At 34.2% G+C, this 11,245-nt stretch overlaps 8 non-coding genes across 8 annotated transcripts; all 8 read left to right on the forward strand.

The window, feature by feature from the left end:
* The first annotated feature begins 1,188 nt into the window (after positions 1 to 1,188).
* TRNAF-GAA (transfer RNA phenylalanine (anticodon GAA)) lies at positions 1,189 to 1,261 on the forward strand. The gene has a single exon. It is a non-coding gene; the product is annotated as a tRNA-Phe (tRNA).
* A 1,029-nt stretch (positions 1,262 to 2,290) lies between these two features.
* On the forward strand, positions 2,291 to 2,363 carry TRNAF-AAA (transfer RNA phenylalanine (anticodon AAA)). The gene has a single exon. It is a non-coding gene; the product is annotated as a tRNA-Phe (tRNA).
* Positions 2,364 to 2,841: 478 nt separating this feature from the next.
* On the forward strand, positions 2,842 to 2,914 carry TRNAL-UAA (transfer RNA leucine (anticodon UAA)). Its single transcript has one exon. It is a non-coding gene; the product is annotated as a tRNA-Leu (tRNA).
* Positions 2,915 to 3,392: 478 nt separating this feature from the next.
* Positions 3,393 to 3,465, forward strand: TRNAF-GAA (transfer RNA phenylalanine (anticodon GAA)). Its single transcript has one exon. It is a non-coding gene; the product is annotated as a tRNA-Phe (tRNA).
* Positions 3,466 to 3,943: 478 nt separating this feature from the next.
* TRNAL-UAA (transfer RNA leucine (anticodon UAA)) lies at positions 3,944 to 4,016 on the forward strand. The gene has a single exon. It is a non-coding gene; the product is annotated as a tRNA-Leu (tRNA).
* A 478-nt stretch (positions 4,017 to 4,494) lies between these two features.
* On the forward strand, positions 4,495 to 4,567 carry TRNAF-GAA (transfer RNA phenylalanine (anticodon GAA)). Its single transcript has one exon. It is a non-coding gene; the product is annotated as a tRNA-Phe (tRNA).
* A 1,896-nt stretch (positions 4,568 to 6,463) lies between these two features.
* Positions 6,464 to 6,536, forward strand: TRNAF-GAA (transfer RNA phenylalanine (anticodon GAA)). Its single transcript has one exon. It is a non-coding gene; the product is annotated as a tRNA-Phe (tRNA).
* Positions 6,537 to 7,014: 478 nt separating this feature from the next.
* TRNAF-GAA (transfer RNA phenylalanine (anticodon GAA)) lies at positions 7,015 to 7,087 on the forward strand. The gene has a single exon. It is a non-coding gene; the product is annotated as a tRNA-Phe (tRNA).
* The last annotated feature ends 4,158 nt before the right edge of the window (positions 7,088 to 11,245 follow it).

Below are 11,245 nucleotides of genomic sequence, written 5' to 3' on the forward strand. Positions count from 1 at the left end.
GAGGGGGAAATATTAAACATTAATTCAATTAAACAACTAGACAACCTTAACTAAACGTAATCCTAATGTCTACTTGATAATGAAACATTAATGCACAGTCATTCAAGAATTTTGTTTATTAACTCAAAATAGGTGGAAATATATACAATCGCAAGTTGTAGGAACATATAATTTGGGAGAACGTGAGACTAAATATCTAAACATCATTGTTCAATACACGTTAATGTTGATCTCTAATTGATCGCTCAACTTTAGTCCACAGTTATTCGAGAATATTGTTTCTAAAGCATATAGTCAGTATTTGATGGGAAGTGGCGGGGATAGCTCAGTTGGGAGAGCGTTAGACTGAAGATCTTAAGGTCACGTGTTCGATTGACGTTCACCGCAGAAAATAACAAACATTTTCGAGACACATATTTGAATATATTATTTGACAACAATTCTATGAATGAAATGAACATATAAACCTCATGTTAATGTTGACATGTGTTGATTTATTCTTTCACAATATCGTCATATTTCATGGTAATTCCATCTTGAGCGCAAAGTTCAAGGGGGAAATATTAAACGTTAATTCAATTAATCAACTAGACAACCTTAACTAAAAGTAATCCTAATGTCTACTTGATAATGAAACATTAATACACAGTCATTGAGGAATTTTGTTTATTAACTCAAAACAGGTGGAAATATATACACTCGAAGGTTGTAGGGATATATAATTCGAGAGAAGAGACATATTTGAATAGATTATTTGACAAGAATTCTACGAATGAAATGAACATATAAGCCTGATATTAATGTTGACATCTGTTGATTTTTTCATTCATAATATCGTCATATTTCATGTTAATTCTATCTTGAGCGGCAAGTTCAAGGGGGAAATATTAAACGTTAATTCAATTAATCAACTACACAACCTTACCTACACGTAATCCTAATGTCTACTTGATAATGAAACATTAATGCACATTCATTCAAGAATTTTGTTATTAACTGAAAAAAGGTGGGAATATATACAATCGCAAGTTGTAAGGATATATAATTTGGGAGAACGTGAGACTAAATCTCTAAACATCATTGTTCAATACACGTTAATGTTGATGTCTAGTTGATCGCTCAACTTTAGTCCACAGTTATTCGAGAATATTGTTTCTGAACCATATAGTCAGCATTTGATGGGTAGTCGCGGGGATAGCTCAGTTGGGAGAACGTTAGACTGAAGATCTGAAGGTCACGTGTTCGATCCACGTTCACCGCAAAAAATAATAAACATTTTCGAGAGACATATTTGAATCGATTATTTGATGAGAATTCTACGAATGAAATGAACATATAAACCTCATGTTAATGTTGACATGTGTTGATTTTTTCGTTCACAATATCGTCATATTTCATGGTAATTCCATCTTGAGCGCAAAGTTCAAGGGGGAAATATTAAACGTTAATTCAATTAATCAACTAGACAACCAGAACTAAAAGTAATCCTAATATGTACTTGATAATGAAACATTAATGCACAGTCATTCAAGAATTTTGTTTATTAACTCAAAATAGGGGGAAATATATACAATCGCAAGTTGTAGGGATATATAATTTGGGAGAACGTGAGACTAAATATCTGAACATCATTGTTCAATACACGTTAATGTTGATGTCTAGTTGATCGCTCAACTTTAGTCCACAGTTATTCGAGAATATTGTTTCTGAACCATATAGTCAGCATTTGATGGGTAGTCGCGGGGATAGCTCTGTTGGGAGAGCGTTAGACTGAAGATCTTAAGGTCACGTGTTCGATCCACGTTCACCGCAAAAAATAATAAACATTTTCGAGAGACATATTTGAATCGATTATTTGATGAGAATTCTACGAATGAAATGAACATATAAACCTCATGTTAATGTTGACATGTGTTGATTTTTTCGTGCACAATATCGTCATATTTCATGCTAATTCCATCTTGAGCGCAAAGTTCAAGGGGGAAATATTAAACGTTAATTCAATTAATCAACTAGACAACCAGAACTAAAAGTAATCCTAATATGTACTTGATAATGAAACATTAATGCACAGTCATTCAAGAATTTTGTTTATTAACTCAAAATAGGGGGAAATATATACAATCGCAAGTTGTAGGGATATATAATTTGGGAGAACGTGAGACTAAATCTCTGAACATCACTGTTCAATACACGTTAAAGTTGATCTCTAGTTGATCGCTCAACTTTAGTCCACAGTTATTCGAGAATATTGTTTCTGAACCATATAGTGAGCATTTGATGGGTAGTCGCGGGGATAGCTCAGTTGGGAGAGCGTTAGACTAAAGATCTGAAGGTCACGTGTTCGATCCACGTTCACCGCAGAAAATAATAAACATTTTCGAGAGACATATTTGAATAGATTATTTGACAAGAATTCTACGAATGAAATGAACATATAAACCTCATGTTAATGTTGACATGTGTTGATTTTTTCGTGCACAATATCGTCATATTTCATGCTAATTCCATCTTGAGCGCTAAGTTCAAGGGGGAAATATTAAACGTTAATTCAATTAATCAACTAGACAACCTTAACTAAACGTAATCCTAATGTCTGCTTGATAATGAGACATTAATGCACAGTCATTCAAGAATTTTGTTTATTAACTAAGAATATGTGGAAATATATACAATCACAAGTTGTAGGGATATATAATTTGGGAGAACGTGAGACTAAATATCTGAACATCATTGTTCAATACACGTTAATGTTGATCTCTAATTGATCGCTGAACTTTAGTCCACAGTTATTCGAGAATATGGTTTTTGAACCATATAGTCAGTATTTGATGGGAAGTCGCGGGGATAGCTCAGTTGGGAGAGCGTTAGACTTAAGATCTGAAGGTCACGTGTTCGATTGACGTTCACCGCAAAAAATAACAAACATTTTCGAGAGACATATCTGAAAAGATTATTTGACTCGAAGTCTACGAATGAAATGAACATATAAACCTCATGTTAATGTTTATATGTGGTGATTTTTTCGCTCACAATATCATCATATTTCATGGTAATTCTATCTTGAGCGCAAAGTTCAAGGGGGAAATATTAAACGTTAATTCAATTAATCAACTGGACAACCAGAACTAAAAGTAATCCTAATGTCTACTTGATAATGAAATATTAATTTAGAGTCATTCAATAGTTTTATTTATTAACTTAAAATAGGTGGAAATATATACAATCACAAGTTATAGGGATATATAATTCGAGAGAACGTGAAATTAAATATTTTAAAATGATTGTTCAATACACGTTAATGTTGATCTCTAGTTGATCGCTCAACTTTAGTCCACAGTTAGTCGAGAATATTGTTTCTGAATCATATAGACAACATTTGATGGGAAGTCGCGGGGATAGCTCAGTTGGGAGAGCGTTAGACTGAAGATCTGAAGGTCACGTGTTCGATCCACGTTCACCGCAAAAAATAATAAACATTTTCGAGAGACATATTTGAATAGATTATTTGACAAGAATTCTACGAATGAAATGAACATATAAACCTCATGTTAATGTTCACATGTGTTGATTTTTTCGTGCACAATATCGTCATATTTCATGCTAATTCCATCTTGAGCGCTAAGTTCAAGGGGGAAATATTAAACGTTAATTCAATTAATCAACTAGACAACCTTAACTAAACGTAATCCTAATGTCTGCTTGATAATGAAACATTAATGCACAGTCATTCAAGAATTTTGTTTATTAACTAAGAATATGTGGAAATATATACAATCACAAGTTGTAGGGATATATAATTTGGGAGAACGTGAGACTAAATATCTGAACATCATTGTTCAATACACGTTAATGTTGATCTCTAATTGATCGCTGAACTTTAGTCCACAGTTATTCGAGAATATGGTTTTTGAACCATATAGTCAGTATTTGATGGGAAGTCGCGGGGATAGCTCAGTTGGGAGAGCGTTAGACTTAAGATCTGAAGGTCACGTGTTCGATTGACGTTCACCGCAAAAAATAACAAACATTTTCGAGAGACATATCTGAAAAGATTATTTGACTCGAAGTCTACGAATGAAATGAACATATAAACCTCATGTTAATGTTTATATGTGGTGATTTTTTCGCTCACAATATCATCATATTTCATGGTAATTCTATCTTGAGCGCAAAGTTCAAGGGGGAAATATTAAACGTTAATTCAATTAATCAACTGGACAACCAGAACTAAAAGTAATCCTAATGTCTACTTGATAATGAAATATTAATTTAGAGTCATTCAATAGTTTTATTTATTAACTTAAAATAGGTGGAAATATATACAATCACAAGTTATAGGGATATATAATTCGAGAGAACGTGAAATTAAATATTTTAAAATGATTGTTCAATACACGTTAATGTTGATCTCTAGTTGATCGCTCAACTTTAGTCCACAGTTAGTCGAGAATATTGTTTCTGAATCATATAGACAACATTTGATGGGAAGTCGCGGGGATAGCTCAGTTGGGAGAGCGTTAGACTGAAGATCTAAAGGTCACGTGTTCGATTGACGTTCACCGCAGAAAATGATAAACATTTTCGAGACACATAGTTGAATATATTATTTGACAACAATTCTATGAATGAAATGAACATATAAACCTCATGTTAATGTTGACATGTGTTGATTTTTTCGTTCACAATATCGTCATATTTCATGCTAATTCCCTCTTCAGCGCAAAGTTCGAGGGGGAAATATTAAACGTTAATTAAATTAAACAACTAGACAACCTTAACTAAACGTAATCCTAATGTCTACTTGATAATGAAACATTAATGCATAGTCATTCAAGAATTTTGTTTATTAACTCAAAATAGGTGGAAATATATACAATCGCAAGTTGTAGGAACATATAATTTGGGAGAACGTGAGACTAAATATCTAAACATCATTGTTCAATACACGTTAATGTTGATCTCTAATTGATCGCTCAACTTTAGTCCACAGTTATTCGAGAATATTGTTTCTAAAGCATATAGTCAGTATTTGATGGGAAGTGGCGGGGATAGCTCAGTTGGGAGAGCGTTAGACTGAAGATCTTAAGGTCACGTGTTCGATTGACGTTCACCGCAGAAAATAACAAACATTTTCGAGACACATATTTGAATATATTATTTGACAACAATTCTATGAATGAAATGAACATATAAACCTCATGTTAATGTTGACATGTGTTGATTTATTCTTTCACAATATCGTCATATTTCATGGTAATTCCATCTTGAGCGCAAAGTTCAACGGGGAAATATTAAACGTTAATTCAATTAATCAACTAGACAACCTTAACTAAAAGTAATCCTAATGTCTACTTGATAATGAAACATTAATACACAGTCATTGAGGAATTTTGTTTATTAACTCAAAACAGGTGGAAATATATACACTCGCAAGTTGTAGGGATATATAATTCGAGAGAAGAGACATATTTGAATAGATTATTTGACAAGAATTCTACGAATGAAATGAACATATAAGCCTGATGTTAATGTTGACATGTGTTGATTTTTTCATTCATAATATCGTCATATTTCATGTTAATTCTATCTTGAGCGCAAAGTTCAGGGGGGAAATATTAAACGTTAATTCAATTAATCAACTACACAACCTTACCTAAACGTAATCCTAATGTCTACTTGATAATGAAACATTAATGCACATTCATTCAAGAATTTTGTTTATTAACTCAAAGTAGGTGGAAATATATACAATCGCAAGTTGTAGGGATATATAATTTGGGAGAACGTGAGACTAAATATCTGAACATCATTGTTCAATACACGTTAATGTTGATCTCTAAATGATCGCTCAACTTTAGTCCACAGTTATTCGAGAATATTGTTTCTGAAGCATATAGTCAGTATTTGATGGGAAGTGGCGGGGATAGCTCAGTTGGGAGAGCGTTAGACTGAAGATATGAAGGTCACGTGTTCGATCCACGTTTACCGCAAAAAGTTTTTCGAGACACATATTTGAATATATTATTTGACACGAATTCTACGAATGAAATGAACATACAAACCTCATGTTAATGTTGACATGTGTTGATTTTTTCGTGCACAATATCGTCATATTTCATGCTAATTCCATCTTGAGCGCAAAGTTCAAGGGGGAAATATTAAACGTTAATTCAATTAATCAACTAGACAACCAGAACTAAAAGTAATCCTAATATGTACTTGATAATGAAACATTAATGCACAGTCATTCAAGAATTTTGTTTATTAACTCAAAATAGGGGGAAATATATACAATCGCAAGTTGTAGGGATATATAATTTGGGAGAACGTGAGACTAAATCTCTGAACATCATTGTTCAATACACGTTAAAGTTGATCTCTAGTTGATCGATCAACTTTAGTCCACAGTTATTCGAGAATATTGTTTCTGATCCATATAGTGAGCATTTGATGGGTAGTCGCGGGGATAGCTCAGTTGGGAGAACGTTAGACTGAAGATCTGAAGGTCACGTGTTCGATCCACGTTCACCGCAAAAAATAATAAACATTTTCGAGAGACATATTTGAATAGATTATTTGACAAGAATTCTACGAATGAAATGAACATATAAACCTCATGTTAATGTTGACATGTGTTGATTTTTTCGTGCACAATATCGTCATATTTCATGCTAATTCCATCTTGAGCGCAAAGTTCAAGGGGGAAATATTAAACGTTAATTCAATTAATCAACTAGACAACCACAACTAAACGTAATCGTAATGTCTACTTGATAATGAAACATTAATGCACAGTCCTTAGAGATTTTTACTTATTAACTAAAAATAGGTGGAAATACATACACTCGCAAGTTGTAGAGATATATAACTTGGGAGAACGTGAGACTAAATATCTGAACATCATTGTTCAATACACGTTAATGTTGATCTCTAATTGATCACTGAACTTTAGTCCACAGTTATTCGAGAATATTGTTTCTGAACCATATAGTCAGGATTTGATGGGAAGTCGCGGGGATAGCTCAGTTGGGAGAGCGTTAGACTGAAGATCTGAAGGTCACGTGTTCGATCCATGTTCACCGCAAAAAATAACAAACATTTTCGAGAGACATATTTGAATATATTATTTGACAAGAATTCTACGAATGAAATGAACATATAAACCTCATGTTAATGTTGACATGTGTTGGTTTTTTCGTTCAGAATATGGTCATAGTTCATGCTAATTCCATCTTGAGCACAAAGTTCAAGGGGGAAATATTAAACGTTAATTAAATTAATCAACTACACATCCACAACTACACGTAATCCCAATGTCTACTTGATAATGAAACATTAATGCACAGTTAGTCAAGAATTTTGTTTATTTACTCAAAATAGGTGGAAATATATACAATCGCAAGTTGCAAGGATATATAAGTTGCGATAACATGAGATTAAATATCTGAACATCGTTGTTCAATACACGTTAATGTTGATGTCTAGATGATCGCTGAACTGTAGTCCACAGTTATTCGAGAATATTGTTTCTGAACCATATAGACAGCATGTGCTAGGAAGTTACGGGTATAGCTCAGTTGGGTGAGAGTCAGACTGAATATGTGAAGGTCACGTGTTCGATCCACGTTCACCGCAAAATGTAACAAACATATTCGAGAGACATATTTGATTAACTTATTTGACAAGAATTGTACGAATGAAATGAACATATAAACCTTATGTTAATGTTGACATGTTTTGTTCTCTTCGTTGAGATTATGGTCATGTTTCATGCTAATTCCATGTTCGAGAATATTGTTATAGAACCATCTAGACAATATCGAATGGGAAGTTGCGGGGATAGCTCAGTTGGAGAGCGTCCGACTAAAGATCTGAAGGTTACGTGTTCGATCCATGTTCACCGCAAAAAGTAATAAACATTTTCGTGAGATATATTTGAAGACATTATTTGACAAGAATTCTACAAATGAAATGGACGTATGAACCTCATGTTAATGTTGACATGTGTTGTTCTTTGCGTTGATAATATGGTCATATTTCATGCTAATTCCATCTTGTGTGCAATGTTTAAGGGGGAATCAATGCGACTACATATTAAACTTTATTCAATTAATCAACTACACAACTACAAGTAAACATAATCTTAATCTCTACCCTACAATGAAACATTAATGGACAATCCTTCGAGATATTTGTTTATTAACTCAAAATAGTTGGAAATATATACACACGCAAGTTGCAGGGATATATAAGTCGGGAGAACGTGAGATTGAATATGTGAACATTATTATTCAATACACGTTCATGTTGATCTCTAGTTGATAGCTCAACTTTAATCCACACTTATTCGAGAATATAGTTTTTAAACCATATAGACAGTATTTGATGGGAAGTTGCGGGGATTGCTCAATTGGGAGAACATTAGACTGAAGATCTGTAGGTCACGTGTTTGATCCATGTTCACCGCAAAAGGTAACAAACATTTTCGAGAGATATATTTGAATACATTATATGACAAGAATTCTACGAATGAAGGGTGAAAGCCAACTACGGTGTACCAACTTTTGGCCAAAATTTTAGTACTATTGGTTCACCTTTTGGCCAAAATTTTAGTACTATTTTGATGAAGAGAAAAACACTATAATTTAAAATAAATCCCGAAAGAAGTGACTAAAAATTTTATGATCACTTATTAAAAAAATAAAAGTCACATTTAATGGGCTCAAAATTTAAAATAACAATAAACCCACACATCCTTCCAGTGTTACATCTCTTTCCTAGTGTCCCATGTGTAATAAATTCCACTTGAGGTGGAAGGTGCATATGTTGAGGTAAACATATAAAATATCTTTAATTTTTGAAGGTGAGTGAGTGAGTGAGTATCTCTATCTCTCTCTCTCTCCTACCTCACGTAAGTGGATGTTCAAGTTACTCTCACTCACTCTCTCTCTCTCTCTCAAATCTGTCTCTCCCTCTCTCAGATCTATCTCTCTATCTCTCCCTCTCTAAGATCGATCTCTCTCTCTCTCTCTCTCTCTCTCTCTCTCTCAAATCTGTCTCTCCCTCTCTCAGATCTGTCTCTCCCTCTCTATGATCTGTGTTTGTGTCTCTGTCTGTCTGTCTCTCTCTCAGATCTCCATCTCTCTCAAATTTCTCTTTGTTTCTCTTGCATTCACAGGTGTTCAAGTTGTGGTGACACTTTAGATCGTCTGTGCCTCCAGGCAACAACCACGTTCTGTGTTCGCTTTGACCCTTTTGCAACCTCAAGACGCTCTCTGCTTACTATGTCCCCACCATCTCTAATCGTTGTTGCTTGTTGTGTCTCATCATCCAGAGCAAACAAGAGATCTCTGCTCTTTGTTCTTGTTGTGATTCGTCTACGGTGTATCAGGGATTCTTTGCTCACCCTGTCACCTTTGCTCGTTATGTTCATACAACCTCTGTTTGATGTCCTTGCTGTGACCCTTCTACAACAAACATGCAACAACCTCTTCAAACAACAAAAAATCTAGTTCTCCTCCTACTGTGGGTTTTGTTGCATGATCTACAACAAGTTGTGGGCAAAAAACTTGTGACTCTACCACATATTTATTGAGAAGTTTCAACTATTCGAGAAGAGGTATATTCTTGTTGATTTTGTTTCTAAATGTTCTTGTTATGTCTGGTTTTTCAAATGTGCTCATTTGAGAGTCTTGTATAGAAATATGCTTGAGTCTTGTACATGCTCATTACGGTAAGGGGGTGTTGTGATTATACGATGCTATTTATATATTATCTTCCTCAACATGTTCTTGTTGAGCATGTTTGTTGTTGTTCCTGCTCTTCATTTGTCTTGTTTTTCAAATGCATTCATTTGAGAGTCTTGTACAAAAATATGGTTCAGTCTTGTACATGTTCACATATGGTAAGGGGGCATTATGATGATATGATGTTTTATTTGTTATCTTCCTCAACATGTTCTTGTTGAGTATGTTTGTCATCTTATTTTTCAAATGTCTTCATTTGAGAGTCTTGTAACATGTATATGGCTGAGTCTTGTACATGCTCACATATGTAATGGGGTGCTATGATGATATGGTCCTATATCTATGTTATGTTCCTCAACATGTTCTTGTTGAGTATGTTTGGTGATGTTCTTGCTCTTGTTCTATCTATTGTTCGTGTTCTTGTTCTTGTTGTTATTGTTCTTGTTTTCTCCAGTGTTAATCGAAGAGCTGAGATATGAATCTTGCACTTGTTGAGGCTTGGACAAGGGTGCCTCATTTAGTACTGTTGTGATGACATGTCCAAGAAGTGCTTTGTTCTTGATCTGGATGACTATATCATGTTCTTGTTGATGTTGCTGAAATTGTTGTTCCTTTTCTTTCCGGATTCATTTGCAAGTCGAGATTTAGTAATTCTGTGATGACAAGTATATGATTTGTTATTTTTGGACCCGACTATTATGTCATGTTCTTGTTGTTGGTAGTGGTGTTTTTGTTTTTGAGTAGTGTTCATTTGAGGGTTGAGATATCCTTGAATCTTATACATGTATATGCTTGAATTTGCTTTGCTTCTTCTTCTTCTTGTTGGAAACGGGAATGCTTAACTTAGTATTGCTATGTTGAATAGTTGTTTTCTTGTTGTTATTCTTCTTGCTCTTGTTGATTTAGTATTGTTGTCTAGACATATTTATAATGTGGTAATCTACTGCGTGATCTAGGAATGGTATTTTGCTATGTATATTGATGTGTGAAGTACTAGTTTATAGCTATGTAAGGGAGTTAATACTATGTTGTGGAAGCTTTTTTAAAAGGAGAGTGAGAACTAGAAAAATGGCAAATAAGACTCCCACGAAGAAGGCACTAGTCAAAGACGAAGTGATGACACCCACAAAGGAAAGAACGTGGACCCCTCATCAAAGAAAGTAAATAGACAAAGACCAAAGAAAGGGTGAAGCGCATGTGGTTTTGCATGTGAAGTTCAAATAACATTGAAATTGACCAAGAAGAATTTACTCAACACCAATCATCACATTATAGAGAGTCCTCCAATACAAACATTGGCTTGAAGTTTGAGGATGCCTCAAAGGATATCTCTCCTTCTACCTTCTAAGGTTTATATTTTTCTCCTTTAGCTATTATGTTGTAGTTTGTGTCTCCAAATGCAAGTGTAGATTCAATGGCTTTGGATTCAAGCTCGAGGAGGCTATGGATGTTGTGATTACATCGTGTTTGCACACATATCATATGCTATGTGCTAA

This window comes from Azolla caroliniana, unplaced genomic scaffold (assembly GCF_043228905.1).
Source record: "Azolla caroliniana isolate FFs.n. ecotype wild unplaced genomic scaffold, voAzoCaro1.0.p SCAF_10, whole genome shotgun sequence".
Classification (NCBI taxonomy): Eukaryota; Viridiplantae; Streptophyta; class Polypodiopsida; order Salviniales; family Salviniaceae; genus Azolla; species Azolla caroliniana.